The following is a 19,239-nucleotide window of genomic DNA, read 5'->3' as shown; positions in this document are numbered from 1 at the left end:
TTCGCAGTAACACAAATTAGTCATAATAATGTCCTTACAGTAAATATATTGAAAGATAATGAAAAATAATATGATTAAATAATATTAATATTTTAGATTTTATTAAGATTTTGAAATTACGTCTACAAAATATACTAAATTAAAAAATATGTGAACAGACTTTCAAAATTGATTAATTGCTTGTCACATTTACTTGCTTGTATTAGTTCACATATTAAATGATATTTTGTATATATTTTTCCATTTAATATTCAAAGGAATCCGGACTAAGAAAATAAAATTTTAAAAAATAAAAATTTAGAAAATAAATTCTTAGAAAATTTTGTTTTAAGTAAATGAAGTGTACAAAATTTAAATTTGATAAAGCTATATAGAAAATATTGCATTTCTTTAAATTTTTATAAACAAAATCGGAACTAATTAAGAAACACAAAATTTAAACGAAATTCAGATTAAAATTTATGGCGAACCCATAAATAAAATTCAAATCGAATCAATGACTAACTGTTAAATTAATCTTAAGCAATTCTTCTTCAGAAGCACACAATTGAAGAGAATTGAAATAAAGGCATAATTCAACTAGTATTAAAGAACCTTGGCGTATAAAAATTAGTTCATATAAAAATAAAAATTTTTGGTCCAACCATAGCCATATATACACAGTCATCGTCTTCGTGCAGCGAAAAACGTATCAATTTTTTTTATCCGTATTTAAAGCACATTTAAAATTTTCCTCTTTTTTGCGTCAATCGAGACCTTAAATGCGATTTTTATTAGTGTGTTTTTAATTTATATGCTTTAAAATTTTAAAAAATCAGACATTTATTCGAGGATAACTGTATATTTCAAATTCTAAATGAAAATTATTTAAAAATTTCATTCATATAAGTTTCACACTTTTTAAAAATTAAATTGATCTCGTACACTCTGAATTACTAGAGAATTAAATTAATTGATACAATTTGGACAATTACACTTAATTAGATTAGTATCTGAAATTTATATACTTCACCATGCTCAGGTGAATAATAAGGTATTAAGTGAATTTTTCAATCAATAAGTAAAATTTATACGAAATATTTGTTAAAGGTTACTTTTAATCTCTCACAATTCATAACTATCTAATACAAATTCATTCACATATGTTACTAAGATTTAATTTCAACAATTTTTACTTCTCCAATTTCAATTAAAACTCAATAAGCAAAAAATCGAAAACAAATGCAAAAAAATATTTACGAAATGTCACAATATCTCGCCTGTTAAATTAAGTTCTAAATCTAAGACTTAAGATTACTTATAATAACAAATAATAAAATCACAATTTTTATTTTATAATTTTTAATTTTCATATGAAAACGACACAGTAAAGAAAATCTTCTTTTTTCTGATGATTTTCCATTTATTATACGCGCACGAACGTATGTTCAAAGGGTATACTAAATTTGCCTTACTGTTTGTAACGCTAAGAAATAATAGTCTGAGATATAAACTCAAGTGTATATTTTTGATCAGTGTCCAATTCGGAGTCGATTCAGCTTTGTCTGTCTGTCTGTCCCAACGATAACTCAAAAACTACTTCAGCTAGGTTCATCAACCTTTTTGCAAATGATATATTATAGTAAATGCGAAAACCCTATATAAATTGGTTATGATCGGAGTACTGGTTCGGGTAGCTGCCATACAACTTCAAAATTTATTTGACTATATGTCAGAAACTATTAAAGCTGTGGTATTGAAATTTCGCACAAATAAATATATAAGTAGGCCTAATGTGTTTTATAAAAGTCGTTGAAATTGCTCGACTCTTTCTGGTAACAGCCATACAATTTCAACAGTAGTTTGGCCATATCTTGGAAAACATTTTCACTTAAAACACAGTACTAAAATTTTGCATAAACTATTATGGTAGTATGGCAATTTAAAGTCGTAGTCTGTCTCATACTCAGCTAAGGCATGTTTATTCGCACATAGGATAATAAATTTGTACACGGGTATCACAGAGTTGACATAGTCAATTCTATTTTTTCTTGTTTTTATTTAATTTTAATTTTGAAGGACTAAAGACAACATACAAAACAAAAAGAAATAATAAATATTAAATAAAAGAGCATAAATAAAGTGTAAAACAAAGATAAAAAGGAAGAAAATAAAAATCAACAGTAAGAAAATGAAATTACATTAAAAAGGACAATTCTCTGTTGAATGTGTCCTTCAAAACGAGTAATTCAATTAAGAAATGACTAAAAAGAAAAAAATCACAATATAAATTATGAGTTTATAAGAATAAATGAAAAATTAACAAAAGAAAGTTAAAATGTTTGTTGATTACCGCTAGGCACAGTTCGTATTCTTAACAAATTTGATTTTGTTTTTCTTATTATTCTTTATCTTATTGTCCTTTTTCTTCCTTTATTATGTGGAGAGAAATTGGGCAATTAAAAGGTTTTTTTTTTTTTTTAATTTTAAGGTAAAAAAAATTCAATTAAAGTATAAAATTTTCAGACGCACAAATTATTCACGAAAATTGTGCATTTTTCAGCATATAAAATACGTGATTTCATTAAACGTGTCAGTTATAGTAGTATTAAATTGTGTTAATAGTAATATAATATCAGTAATAGTTATAAAAATAGTTATTAATTACCGACCCATTCTCTTACTTTTTGTAACTTTTGTGACACCAAAGATAATGCTTTAGAATTTTATAAATTAAAATGTGAGAAACCTCTGTGAATACTCAGTAACCAAGTACGCGATATGACCAAGGTGCATTGGCTCAGGAAGACTATAACGATAACAGGAGCTCTATTGGCTTTGTACAGGGGCGATATCAGTCTAGTGGTCGGAATTTTTCTAGAGCACTGTCTCTTTGTATCACAGCATTGGACATTTACTGAAATTACCAGTATGTCGGTTGAGTGTTCGCGGGAGGCGGCCCTTTTTTTGTATTAGTACTACTGCAAAAAAGTCAGTGGATTCTAAATTATTTGAAATGCATGTGGGTATAGCGTGCTCAAATCTAATTTTTAGCAATTCTTTAGTTAACTATACTTATTTATTAACCATGATGACCTAAACTCATTCACTCTATCACAATACAAAGTTTAAAATAAACAAATCTTTAAAGAAAAAACTCCCAATTTAATTTTATACAATATTGTTTTCATAGGTCTTTGTTAATAAATAACAAATTTTTCTTTTAATTTACAGTTATTTTAGGTCCAGTTTTCTTTTCAAAAAGTAAATTCTTAAAAAACAAACCAAATTAAAATCTGTGTTAGGGCAAAAAACAAAAAAATATCAAAATGTAAATAAAAGGTTTGATTTCTGTTTATACTTTTAGGAGGCTTGTTTATACTTTTAGGTAATTTTTTTTTGAGGTATTGTTTTCGAAATTTGTAACATGATCATCTCATTTTCATGCATTTATTAATCATAAACGTTGAAAATTATGGGTTCTTTGTATTAAGCCATTTAATATTAATATGAAAGTTTAATTGTAAATTAATTAAAGAATATTTTAAGAATTTTAAATAAAAAATCTAATTGAAATTTTGTATGAAATTTGTCAAATAATTATATTGCAGGTATTATTCCGTATTATATTGAAAATGTGGGTAAAATGACAAAAATACCCTCTTTTCAATTAATAGAAGTAAGAATTTCAATCATAAAATTTTTTTAAAATTATGCACATTTAATTTAAAAAATATTTTATGTGATGAGCAGAGAGGTTTCATAGGAAAACATTTTTGTGAAACGACTTTAAATTTGGTCCTATATATGATTAGAAGAGGGCTAAAGAGAATAATTTAGTAATTTTTGCAATATTTTTAGATTTTAAAAGGGAATTCGAAACTGTTGATCATTAAATTCTACTGATCAAATTTGAAAAATATTAAATTCAAGGTAATTAGCTAAATTTGTTCGAAAGTTTTTTCGAATGTAGAAGGCAAAAAAAAAATATAATTAACGACAGATTATCAGATTATCCGAATCAGAATCAGAGTCGTGCTCCAATTCATGTCAATAGAATTACTGTAACTAATATGAATCAAAATAGAATTTGATTAATAGGGTAGAACTGGATTCCTCGGAATTTTTTGATGTGCGTAAGGGAGTATTAAATCTGATTACGTAACATCAAAAATTGCAAAAAATATTGGTTATTTGGAGAGATTGAGGAACCAAATATATAATTCAACAATTTTGCCCCATTTACATTATATTGTTCGTCTATATTGTTTCTTTATGGTGAAAATAAAAAAAAAAATGTCTACAAATTTTACGAATACCCATAATGAAAAAAAATGCCCATTATTTTAAGAAGAGAGATAGAAGAACAAGTATGCTAAATGTAAGAACAAAATATGCTAAAGTGGATGTCAATGCGTCAGCGTTTAAACTCCAATGTATTACAGTTTGTTTTAATGATGAAATATAATTTATCACCGCAGTATTTATGTCATTGTCTTAATTATGTTTTTGTTATTTAAACTAAATGCCTTACCGGACATCTTAGTAATAAAAACAATATTATTTATTTCATTTCTCATATTAAAGTAGAAGTATCCCCCAATATGCTTCATATTATAATAAAAGTCGTCTAAATTAGAAGAGAAATCGAATTCTGCTCATAATATTCGTTTAATTTAAAATTATACTCAAAATTTCAAGATCATCCATGAAATTTCTCATGTATATAACTCACATTCATTTATATTTAATGTATAATTATCATAAAATTTTACTGATCGTAAATTTCACTCAATTATTTCAAGGTTTTCTTGTCTATATATACTCAATTTATTATTTCCTCATTTCATTAAGCTCTTAACTCTTATTGTCGTTGTTTATCTAAAACAGAAGACAATTATTATAAAAAGAGAAATTTTCTCCAAATTAAAATTTTTCTCAAAAGTTTTTCTTTTTTTTCATTTTGTCTTTTATGCATTTTGTCTTTATACTTAAAGAGATTATAGAGAAATATTAGAAGTATATAAAATATATAAGAGATTTAATAACAGCATATAAAAGATTTAATTTAATTTTTATTATAAAAAAATAAGATACAAAACAAGAACTGAAAAACAAGGAGCGTCAAGAAAAAAAAAAGAAAAATTTAATAATAATTTTTTTTTTCTTTCTCTCTTGTTTTTTCTTTTAATTTAATTAAAAGATTACAATTAAAAATCCTTCGTTATGTACTTAATTCATTAAAAGTTTTATTGTGCAGTAGTAGTAGTAGGAAAAAATAATTGCATACAACAAGAAGTTATACAATTTTTTTTTTTTTAACAAAATATCCTTGTGTTCTAAATCCTTCTAATTTTTTGTGTATAATAATAAAAAAAAAGGGGGAAAATTTTAAATTTATCTTCATCTTTTTTCTTGTTTTTTTTTTTAATTTAATATTAAATTTACTAGGATTTTTTCACTACGTTTATTTCTGGTGTTTTCCATAATTTCATTTTATGATTTTTTCACACTATAATCCTTAATTTCTTAATAAAATTGCTATCTATATTTCGAATATATAAATACGAGAACGTGCGTTAATTACATACAGATAGAGAACAAAAAAACATACCCATGTCTAACATACCCATTTTATTTGGAAGATTGTATGATATGGAAAATACTAATTAAATTTCGTAATTATTGGAGTTTTAACAGACCATAATTCATTTTATAAAGTCAGCATGGCCTAGAGAAGATTTCTACAATTTCCAAATTTCTAGTCATGTACAAGTCAATGGACGCAGTAAATGGACTACATATTTTACAAAAAAATCAAATAAAATATATGTTAAAATCCATTTAAAATATGAGGTCTTTGAAGAACACAACAAAAATTTAATTGAGAACTCTGTATGAATGAAAATGTCGCTTAAAACATTTTTAATTCTGCGTGTAATTGTTCTTTTTTAAAGCAATATCATATGCAGATTTTTTGTATATATTTTTTATGATATATATACTGTTGTACGGCTTCTAAGAGACAATGTAACATTCTCCATAATAATATTTACGATATGAGTTAGCAATTGAAATTTGTTGATGGGACTTAGTCATTTTATACTGTATTCGAAAACGTGTCTTGATAACATTAAATCTGGCCCGATAAGTCTAATATAATTCTAAATAAAGAATTATTTTGAAGCTAAAATAAGTACACTTTAACAGCGGAACGTTTCAATAACAAATTTATTTATTAAATATTGCATAAGTGAAAAATTACATTACATTCCATTCTATAGTCTCGTATGTTAAAAGGTATTTATGCCTAATCTAAGGTAAACTTTCAGTAATACCGAAAGGTACAGTTATAGGAGCTCTTTTCAGAATCACAAATGAGTTTCTATTGCAAAATTCTAATACTATGGTCACTTTATACTACCCTAAATTGCATAAAATTTATGTACTTGGATAACATTTGCAATTTGGATAAAATAAAAACGAAATCCTTTCGTTAAGCTTAAATTTTTTTTAATTTTTTTAATTTTGTTTTGTAAACAGAAAAAGACTCCCTATTTGCTTCAAACTATATATAAAAAATAAAACAAAATATAAAATATAATAATAGGAATGTCATAAAAGAAAATCCTCTCCTCTTAGATCCTTGCTGTAATCTACATTTAAATATTAATGACAGAAAAAAAAATAAATTGTTATTTCTATTACAATTTCATTTCTCAAGGATTTTGTATGCAATAATAAAACTATAAAAACAAAATGCAATATAAAAACAAGTAAAAAACAAAGTTTACACCTTTAATAACAACCAGTGTAACAACACAACAAAAAAAACAAAAAAATTACAAAGTCCACAATAAAATTTAGTTACCAAGTAAATCAAAGAAAACCACAATTAAAGACCCAGTTATATACGTTATTCATGCTTAATAATTTGGGTACTTTGTAATTTAGGCAACATTTGAATTTTTATTGAGATTTTTGGTAAAAAAATAATTTGAATCGTTCTTAGTGTCATTTGTACTTGAAATCGAATTTTTGTACAATCGAAACAAGAAATCAAATATTTACGATTTTCATTTTGGTTTTGCATCAAGATTATCCAAGACTACACTAGGCCAGACAAACATGACATAATATTTAACAAAATTTTTTATGATTTGAAAACAAATTTTGAAAACTTTTCGGATTATTTCAGAAAAATACATTTTTACGTAAAACTCTTAGATGTATATCACTTCTAAACGCACCAGTGTTTTATTATTGTGACAACTATCTTGTAAGGAGCAGTTACGTTCATTTATTTTCAACCGGTTCGGGGTTTTTGAGTGTTATAATGCTGTAAAAGAACTGTAATATTTTAATTAGGTTCATAGCCTCATACTAACAAAATATGCCAGCATATATTGTGTAAAATAATTCTATATATTTTGATGTTACATCTGCATCTACCCATACCCCTAATATACTATCCAAAACTACCTAATTCCATTCGATATAACTAAAGCGTATTTTGACACTTACATTTTAATAAAATATTTTTTAGTTTAAAGTTGAATTTAAAAAAAACAATACACTCGTTAGTGCCTATAATTACTATGCGCCTATGCATATGCAAATCTTATATTTACAGTTACAATTATGCAGTAATAAATCTTTTTAGAAAATTTAAAAAGGTAGAAAAGAGTTTATGTACACAATTTGTTCTCTTTTTAGCAAAATAAACTAAGACAAAAAATATGAATTAAAAGGATATGTTCACAAAAAAAAAAACAAGGTGTTTTAATGAAAGATTTCAAATAAAAATGACTTTATTCAAAGAATAAAAATGAAATTTTACTTCATGGTATAAGATTTTTTCTATCCAAACTTAATTACAATTAAATACAAGGAATTTTACCCTAAAATATTTTTAATATTTATCCTAGACTTAATTGAGTTATGAGGTCATGTTTTTTTTTTTAATTTTTTTTTTTATTTGTTAAAGGCTGTAAATATTTACTAACGAAATTAGATTTTTGTTAAATTATTAAATACATTCACAGAAGGTATTCGAATTTATTATGATCTCGAGGATATTTGTTATAGTTAATAAAATTTGATTGGAGAGTATAATAGACCATTATGTTTAGAAGCAGTGCCCCATCGTAGCACATTAAAATCTACTATTTACCCTCTTTAATTATTTGCCCTCTAAAATGATTAAATAATTATAGAAGCCTTAAAAACGTTTTCACTACCGGAATTCGATCACATATCGGAGCAATATCGGATAGAGTTACAAATTTTATAAATAAAAAAATATTGCACAGACACATACGTAAACCATTTATATTTCGTTTTCTTATTTTCTCTGGATAACGAAGAGCAATGCTGTCAATATCTGCAATCTTAACATCGTTCATATTCTCACTTTTTAAGGAAATTTAACACAGTAACTGGCTACAATTTTTATGTCTCACAATGAAAGCAGATCCTTGTTCCATATTTGAAGGAGAAAATCAAGTTGTAATTTGATGAAATTACGAAAAAATGAAAGAACTATTCAAGAAACTACAATTTTTTTCATTAAACGATAACAAGAAATGTTTACACATCAAAATTAATTATGAATTTTAATTAAATCAAAAATATATGTAAAAAATGCTTGATTTGATCATTAATCCGAAATACTAAATAACTCTAATTCTAGAAAATATAAAATAATAAGTTTTCAATCCTCCAACTTACAATCTGTACAAACCGACCATCAGTTTCTCAATTGAATAATATCAATATGAAAACAATCTAAAAGCAATTTTTAAATAATCAAAAAACTTCAAATATTATACATAAAAATCTTGAATTTGAAATTCGCTCCGAAAATGGCAGAGCTAAAAAATTTCATCCTATGAGCTTGTAGAAAAAAAAAAACGAAAATAATTTCAAAAATTTCCCTAAATATTTCCTTCCTATCCTTTTCTTTAAAATTTCTTCGTATAAAATTATATTAAAACTTTTACTAATGTTCTGTTATATGCTTGAAATAATTTAATTCAGCAGGACCTTCTGCTCCTTAGCAAAAGAAAAATACATTTTTCTAAATAGTTAACATAAAAGCAAAAAAAAAATAAAATACGAAAAATGCTACTAAATAACAAGGAAAGGAATTAACTGTATAAGGAAAATACAGTGTTGCCGTTGAATTTTATTTGAATTATTGCGATATTTAAAAAGTTTACAACAGAATATAGTTATTGTAATTACATAGTTTATAAGTTTTGGTTTAACATCAAATGAAAAGCTCGGAATTAAACTGAACATTATTCTCTTACTGATTCGAAAATGAAGTAAATTCACTGGCCTTTTGTCAATGGTATATTTCTTATAATTATTATTTATCTTTCCTCTAAATTAATTCTGAAAACTTTTTAACTACTCTAATTCTGAAGATTTCTAGCTGTTAAATCTGACGATATTCTTTGCAATACCACACAAATCACACAACTGCAGCCAAATGTAGTAAATTTTCTGTTAAAGCAATAACATACCCGTACGATTATTCAAAAACAACAACACTAAATCGGGAATCATATAAAATTAGAAAGAAAACAAGAAAAAAAAAATGATATTTATTAAAATATAAAAAATATAGAAAAAGAAAACCCCTAAACAAACCTCACAAACCCAAACAGTTGGAAAATTAAAAACAAAAGAAAAACTAAATAAAGTGTAGACAAAGACATAAAAATTACTTCACCATATAATTTATAATGGAGAAAAGAAAAACTGTTATTAAGTGTGGAACTGAAACAATAACAAAAATAGAAAAGGATAAAAGTGAGCACAGTGTGTGTATATACGTGTGTGTGGTTTATGAAAAATTTTATACTAGAAGAAAAAAATTACACAGTAAACGAAAGGAAATTTTTTTTTTATTCCATTTACACTACTTTTGTTAAATTAAATATCTTAGGGTAATTTGTTGAAAAAGAAATTGTTACTATCTACTGTAGGATATCGAGAATTATAAACTACTTCTTAGGGGTTTAATCAAAAATAATTTCATAGCATTGAGTTAGATAATTAGATCTTGTACTTCCAATACCGCTTCCAAGCTGTAAATTTTCTATTGCACTTATTTATATTGATTTATTATTTTTATATATAAACTAGTACATCTACCAACAGAATACCTAAACCAACTTAGAACTTTTGCTTAGAGCATCGTTTATATACGTTAATGTTAAAAACAAATTATAGGTTACAACAGTGTTGCCAATTCGGCCCAAATTGAAAGCAAAAATGCGGCTCATATTTTTTATTATAATTTTTTTTTACAGTTTCTTTTTCATATTTAATCGTATTTTTGTTGGTTTCTATCAAGTTTCGGAATATGTCACAACTAACAATAAGAAATTTGAAATAAATTTGAATCTTTTGAGTTGGATAACTCTTTTGCTCTAAAAATTTGACTGCATTTTGCTCAAATTTGCCATTTCATTTTTGAATATTTAGCCATTTGCTTTCTAAAAACGGCAAACTCTGGTTGGCTTAGGACACCTTGACATAAGGCATAATTACAATTACAATATGTAATAAATGAAAAAAAATAATTGAAAATATTAAAATAAATTCGACAAAATTTCAAAAAATTAAATTAATTAATAAATTCAATATTAATTTGAATTATTAAATTATATAGTAAAAAGTTTCACTAAACAAAATATTTTATGAAATTTTTTAAAATTATTTTACAAACGAAATCTAAAAATTGAAGTAAATTTGCTATTCCTCCATTAATTCTTTAAGGAAACTGTATCATTTTTATATTAGAGTCAAAACCATTGTCCATTTTTATTCAAGATTTTTACTTAAACTACAAAATACATTTTATAAATATTTGGAAAACAAAATTTATAACCTCAAAATTTATAATTAAAAGGGAACGACAATATCAAAGCACAAGTAATTTAACATTAAAAAAAAAAAAACAAATTGTGGGTATTTTTGAACAAAATTTTTGAAATAAAAAAAAAATAAAAGGGAAATAAATAATATTTTAAGTCTCTATAATTAATTGCAGTCTAATATAAAATTAAAATGGTAATATTTTTGTATGAGTAAAAATCTTTTAATATTATGAAACGAGAAATTATAATTATTGTACAAAAATTATTTAAGGATATTTTCAAAAAAAAAAAAAAGAATAGGAAATAGCAATTTTGCCTTTCTTAATTTTTCCAAATTTTAATAATTATATTTTTGCATATATGGAATAAAACTTTTGTGCATTGTAATTTTGAAAATGTGGGAATGTATTAATGGGTTGGAACGTTCTTCTTATTTTGCCGCAAATTTCATAAAATAAATTTTCAAGTCGAAGTTATTAGTCGCTGTAAATAAAATTGTAGCTATTCTCATACATTCCAAAAGTCTCTTGCGCAATATATCCTCGGTATAGAGTAAATTCCATATTAGTCACTAAAATTTTTAATATCATTTCCTTACTTATAGTCATTTAAACCTCCCTTTAAAAATCATTTGTTCTATATAAATAACTCAAAATTAAAGAGTTAGATTTTCCTATATAAAAATTTGCTATGAACTCCGCTTTCAACCAATTTGCTTAAAATCGTAAATTTTTGGTGAAAAAAATGACTTTACAGGAGACGTTGCTGTATATATATCCCAAATTTATACTGTGAATCCCTATATACTATATATTATAACTTTACTTTCAATTAAAACTGTGGGAGACTTTGTGTTAAGACCTATAGAATTATGTCATAGATTTATCAAAAATTTTTATTCTTTTATATTGGAAATTTATTAAAACATACAAGACTCAGATATGGAGCCGATTTCTTTTCATTTTAAAATGATATTGCAATTTTGGATTTAGATCAACTTATAGGTAATATAATTACCTATATTCCGTATGAAACTGAACAAAAGAAATTTTGTGTTTTAATACTAAACGCCATATATTAATTCGCTTCAAAGAAAACTACAAGTAATTCGTAGTTTTACAATAGAAATTTCACCCCAAAAAAATAATATACGAGTACTGTACTCAATTACAGCCACACCTATTGGATATTTTACACCGTAAAAAAATAATTTTAAAATTTCTCAGTATTTGAGTCAAAGTATTTATTTTATTTTCATTTTTACATAACATTTTAATTTAGAATATTGTAAATTAGTTAATAATTTCCACTTATAATAAAAATTATAATTATTATAAGATAAAATATTTTAATTTATTTTAAAATTTAAGAGGGTGAATATTTAAAGAATTATTAAAAATAATATTATTAATTTCAATTAATCATATTTTTAAAATCTTTAAAATTATATCGCGATTGCTCAATTTTTTCCACCTTACATTATTATAAATTAAATTTTATATGTTTTCCTCTACAAACAACGGGATGATATATAGCTCTTATATAGCATAATTATTATATATAAAATGTAGTTCATTTTATATTTTCAAAATCTTTCATGTCATCATAAAGATATCAATTTTAATTTAAAATATTTCTTTAAAAATATTTTGTGGTACATCGTATGTACTTTTACCGGATTTCTTTAAATTTGTATTTAAATTTTGCATCCTTGTTCTATATTTATTCACCCCCAATATAATATAATATTTTCTTTAGTACATTTTAACTATTAGTTTTCCATCATTCATAAATAATTTTCATATACAATTCTAATTCTAATATAAAAAAAAAATATTTAATGCTTTCATCATCATATTTTTGTATTTGGTCAAATATTTCTGCAATCTATTTATTTTATCAAAAGTTTAAATATGTATATGTACACTTATTGTAGACACAATATTTAAAGTATATACAATTCAAATGCATTTATTCATAAAGATTAGGTATTTTTATAAGGTCTCTTGTATGTCCTTATTATTTTCATAATATTGTATTTAAGGCGAATTTTAAATAGATATGAACAGGATTAAATGAATTTGAGTGGAAATTTCAAGGTTTTTTCATTGCTGCCATTATGGCCGGAGCTGCCATTATGGCAGAATTAAAAAATTGAAAATTTGTCATAGACAGAAATGGGGAATCGAAATTGTTGTCGAAATCCGAGTTGGAGCCGGAATCAGAATCAGAGTCGGAGTCAGAGTCGGAGTAGGAGTCGGAGTAGGAGTGGGACTCGGATCTGAAGTCGAAAATGGTATCAGTGTCGCAGGCCAAGTCTATATCGAAGGCATAGCCGGTAAACTACTTAGAGTCTGAGACTGAATCGAAGTCGGAATTAGAGTAGATGACAGAATCAGAATTTTAGTCATAGTTAGAATCACTGTCGGAGTCAATGTTGCAGTCAGCGTGACAGTCGAAGCCCAAAATTTAATATATGTAAATTGCTATCTATTTGCTCCAATTGTATATTAATTGACACTCTTTATATTCCGTACAACATTTCCATATTTATTAACACTTAAATCCAATTTTCATATTTTTCATTATATAATATAAATACGTATAATATATACATATATTATTTGTCCACATTCATATATTATTCTTATACAATTATTTATATTTTATTCTGATTATAATTAAACATTTTATTTTATATTCTAACATTAAATAAAATATATTGAAATACATGTGGGTATTATTTGTATGAAATTCTTATATGATAATAACTACACATACATTCATACTAATTTAGTACATATTACAAATATATACTCTATTTTATAAAAAAAAACGTTATATATTATAGTTTCCAATTGCAAATACACATTATATTTATTGTATTATATAAAAAATTCATAAATATTGCAATTGACAAAAAATAAGACGACCATTAATTTTTTCCTTGAATAATAAAAATTCGACATTTTTGTTTTCGACATTTTTTTTCTTTATTATGATTTATGTCATTCGATAACGATAAATGATAATAAAATTAATATTCTTGAAAATAACCTTGTAAAATTCATACCGTTTTCTGTACCGTTTTTAATGTAGTTATACACAAAAAAATTTTATTGCCATTGAATTTTTAATATAAATTATATATCGTAAAATAATTGTTAAATACATTCCAGTGAAATTTTATACAATGTTGAAGTTATTTATCATTTGAGTGCTCTGTGAAAGAGTGTGGTCACGGTAAATAAAAAAATTTTCACTAATTAATTATAGAAAAACTCAGAACCAATAGTTTAAGATGCAAAAATTCCTTAAAATTTGTATATTTTCTCTCAACTCGTTGAATCGTGCACTTCTTTTCAAATAAAGAACTACTTCTCTTATATTATTTATACACCCTTTTAAGTTGGAAGATAAAAAGCGGAATTTATTGAAAACGGTATTTTTTTCATGATATAAAAATAAGAACCGTATTTTATCAAATTGAAATTGAAAAGAATACGAATAAAGTACAAAAAATGAAATTACAATATATTGCAATGCTCCCTTGCTAATTTTAGGAGCACTAATTTCTACCGAATTCATTAGAAGATTTCTACCGAATTTACACTCTCTGGAGTGGAGTCTGGTCTGGAGACTGCAATTTTACGGTACAACTACGATATAAACAATTCACGCACTTAGCCATCAATCAGAACATTTTGAATTTATAAAATTATAATCAAATTTTTTAAAATTTAATTATTAAATTTTAATTGCATTAGGCTGTCATTGAACCTCGGCTCATTTTTAAAATAACTGGATATGAGAAATAAGAAATATAACATGAAGAAATTATAAAATCTTATCTATACCGTAAATTAGTCACATGTCAAATCAAGCTATATTTATATTCGCACATTTATAAAATAACACATTAAATTAGAAATTTCATAAAATTTATAACATAATTAAATGCAATATCTCGAAGGGTCTCGGGTTCAAACCCCGGTCAGGTCACTATAAAAATTATATTCAATATTATATAACTTAATATGCAATACTAATAAATATTATACTCGTACTAGTAATTTTCAAACATTCATAATATTCGATACTAAAGACTAAGCAAAAATAAAACAGTAAATATTAATTAATAAACTGAAATATTTAATATAAATAAAAACTACGGTAGGCTAGTCACCTACCTAGCTAACTCTCTATGACTATAGAAACTAGGGCATGATAGATATCATGCGCTAGCCCTATACTCCTCCTAGGAGTGAAGAAGGAAAAAAAAAAATGCAATATCTAAATTTCGAAGTCACTGTTAAAAAAATGTACAAGACATTTATAAACTTTATTAAATAGATTAAAGACTCAGAATTAAAAAAAAAAACTGAAGAAAAACAAAAAATTAAAATTAATATTCTAAAATAAAAATTTAATGAAGAAAATATTGTTATGATGTTACAAGTACATAAATTTCTTTATATAATAGAGAATATAAGACAAAAACAGAACTAGATCATTTCAAAATTAAGTTAATCACTCACTCACTGTTATATATAAAAATTCTTTCTTCATATTTTATAGGTTCATTAAAAGAGAAAAGCAAAACATTTCTTTTTTTTTTACATATTTTTTTAATAATCTTTCTTTTTCTTGCTTTCAACATGCTTTCATACTCAGAACATCATAAAATCATTATTCAACTAAACTAGAAAATATAATAATGTAGGCTTTATCCTACATTTCCTTTTAAAAATAAAAAAGTATAAATAAAAAAAAAAGAAAAATACAAGTTCAAAAATTCATTATAATTTTTTTTTTTATGCTTTTTTCTAAAACACACACATTTATTTTATCGTAAATATTAAAAAAAAAAAACATTTTCCTATTTTTCATTTTATTTTTAGGTTATTAAACTGAAATTATCTTAATTCCGTAGATATTATATAATAATTGTAGAAGAAAGTGATTCAAGAAAAAGTTTTTGGGGGAAAATAAATTCGGATCACACATCATTCGGATTTAAACAATTGGTTTGAAAAGTAGCACAATTTTCAACTTGTGTTGCATACTTTTAGGACGAAATTAAAAATTAAAACAAGTATTAAACAATCAGCCGGTTTCGAAAGCTATTCTAATTATAAGAAAGTTGAATCATGAAAATACTTTTGGATGAAAATAAATTTACCGTTATACTTTATTATTTTTACAGAAATTTGGAAATTTGAGAAAATAATACCGGAAAATGAAATTTTGCAAGAGTTGGAAGCAGGAAAAAAAATTTTTCTTCCATTCCAGATCCATTCTTGTATGATATTTCAACTTTTTATATTAATTGAATGAGAAGTTTTATAAACTAGCGCACAGACACAAGGATTAATGGACAGACAGAATGAAATTAATAAGTACATTTCCTTTTCTTCAATTTTCTTGGAAATTATATTAAATAACAAGAATACTTTGTATCAAAAAATAAAATTTATGAAAATAATTCAAAAACAAAATGTTATAAATAGCTTTTTAATGCGTTAGAAATTAAGAAATAAAAAAAAAAAGATATTAATTCCTTTATTTTCGCTTATATACACACCAAAATTAGAAATATTTTTGAAAAGTTTTCGCTATTTAACAGAAAAAAGTCAGATCCGAAAGAAATTTAAATATCAAAAATTAAAAACTTTCATCATAATTTTTATAGCATACACTGAAAAAAAATTTTAACGAAATTTAATTAAAAAAGTATAGAAAATATTTGATAGTCAACTTTGGAATTATTTTCTTGGCATCAAATTACTCTACCGTAATTTTAGTTTCTCATACTTTGAATTAATAATGCAATATGGTATGTTAGCGTGCTTAACGAGGAATATAATTTGTATAAAATCATTAATTTTTGTATATTGTTCAATAAATATTTTAGGAAAATTGCATTTTTCAATTTTAGTGTATTTATACCATATTTGTGTTAGATTTTTATACCTAATATAAACTATTCTTTATTTTTTACTCATATTTTTCTTAGCCAATTCAGAAAAGAATTCAAAATCACACAATAAATTGAAACGTGAACAAAAACAATTTCTAGTAATTTAAAGATGATTTTTTTTTCAGTGTAAAATCTATATCATTCATACATATTATTATTAGTTATATCTTATATATAAGAACACGTGTCTGAGTATAAATTTCATACAATTTTCTATTACAAATTTTTTGAAATTTAATAATTTTTTAAATTGATTGAAATAATTAATTTTAAATATCCTTATTTACTCAATAATAAAATATGTAAATAGCTACGAATTTGTATTTTCCGGAAAGCAGTATTCAATAATATAACCTTGACCTAATAAATTTTTACAATAATAAATTTTTAAAATTTCAAAAAACAGGGAAAATAATATTGAATTCCAGAAAATTTGTTCAAAAGTTTATATATTTTTCGTGTAATTATGAATCAATTATTATCATAGCCCCAGGGATTTAACCTATACAGCTACAATAAAATTTATAGGACAAAAGGAATAGAGCTAGTACTTCCTTGTTTTCAAAATATTTAAAGGGAAAAAATTCAATTTTCTTAATCAATTTAAAGTAAGAATTATTGTTAGTTGCCATTACTATATTTCAGACTTTTATTTTATTTTAAAAAGAAATTTGTAATACTTTTGATTTTCTAAGAAATGTTCAAGAAGCTTCGGAAGTGGAACAAAATTTAATATAGTACTTCTTAAAATCCGCAATGTAATAATACAGTATTAACACGCAATTCAACAATTCATACTGTTAAGCCTGCATCAATACTGTTTCATTGCATTTATCACACCCTACTATATGTAAATCAATCTGTCCCTTTTAATATTCAACAATATTGAGTAAATTTTTTTTCTTATTGAAATTTTTATTTAGAGACAGATTAAAGTCAATCGTTTTTCATTTTTTTTTAAATAAAATTGCAAAATGCACTCATAAAAAATAAATTTAACAGAAAATTGGTAAAAAATTCAACAAGTTTTTTTTTGTGATCCCCACGTTGAAAGCTATAACATTTAAATATAAAATAAATTTTTATATTATATGCAATAAAATTAAATTAAAAGTTTCTTTTTTTTTTTTTTTTGATAAAATAAATAAACTTTTAAATTATTTGCTCATATTTTATTGGAATTTCATATAATAATATTTTATTTTAAAAATATTTCTTATTTGTTCATATAAGAGTAGATTTTTATAATCCCATCATTTTATAACTATATATGGAAAATGCATACAAATTTATTGAAATTTTGTATATTACAAAATATTATTTCTTTAAGGATTCTAACAGTTCTCATTTTCATAACATTATTCATAATGGATATTTGAGCAAAAATATGTAGATTTTATGTAGATGTTGAGCATCTCCATTGAATGCATCAGAATCAAGTTAAATGAAATTTTTTTTAAATAAAAGATTTTTTAGTAACTTTTTACTAAATAAGCTACAATATTATAGAAAATATTCAATTAAATAAGTGCATTATACTACTAGATAGAATTAACTATTATTATATTTAATTTTCTTAACGAATTTTAACTAAGAGAAAAAATTACAGTTAAGAAATGATTTCACTATCATCAGTTTACCGAATTATTAACAGACTTGTTAACGAAAATTATTTTAATTTAAATGACTAATTGTTATTAATGTAATAAAATTATGTTTGGCAGGGTTGCCATGTAATAAAATTAATGTTATATTTTATTTTTGATTATGTTTTCCCTAATGGCGATAAACGCCGATCTATCCAAGTTTGGCACTACTGCCGATTTGGAGAATCTTCAGTTTTAAAAAGAAAAACAAGATGTTTGTAGTTTCGATTCAAAACTTTGATTGTTTATTTTAAAAACTTATTCTACTATTTATACTAAATTCTTATTCTAAATTTACTTTAAATTGTTATTGTAATATTTACAATATGTTTCTTAAAATCTAGGTTTCTAGTTAATTATTTCTATTTCCTGGAAAAGAAAGTGCAATTTATATACCTTCATTCACTCATTACTTAAAATTACGTCAAACAATAATAATGACTGAAAATGCATAGGCTTGCATTTTTCATATTAACATTATGCATACCGCTTTATACTCTAATGTATAATATAAACATAAAGGTATACATTGTTGTTATACACATCATAAAGTGTAAGCGAAACATATGTTCACCATATGATAATATGCCGCTTGTTTGCAAGTAATGAAATTTTAAACCGTTTAGGTAAGTATATAGCAATGTATGTATGCTATGAATATATTATGGTAATGTACGTATATCGTGAATAGGTAGGTATATAGTAATGTATGTAATTAATGTATGTATATTGTATATGCACT

At 24.1% G+C, this 19,239-nt stretch overlaps 1 protein-coding gene across 1 annotated transcript in view; it reads right to left on the bottom strand.

Annotated features, from left to right (window-relative positions):
• The window catches only part of LOC129609153 (uncharacterized), a 60,069-nt gene that overhangs the window by 27,522 nt on the left and 13,308 nt on the right, over positions 1 to 19,239 (bottom strand). The gene's annotated exons all lie outside the window — the stretch shown is intronic.

This window comes from Condylostylus longicornis, unplaced genomic scaffold (assembly GCF_029603195.1).
Source record: "Condylostylus longicornis isolate FDR11 unplaced genomic scaffold, ASM2960319v2 ptg000038l, whole genome shotgun sequence".
Taxonomy (NCBI): Eukaryota; Metazoa; Arthropoda; class Insecta; order Diptera; family Dolichopodidae; genus Condylostylus; species Condylostylus longicornis.
This window is presented reverse-complemented; position numbering and strand designations above follow the sequence as displayed.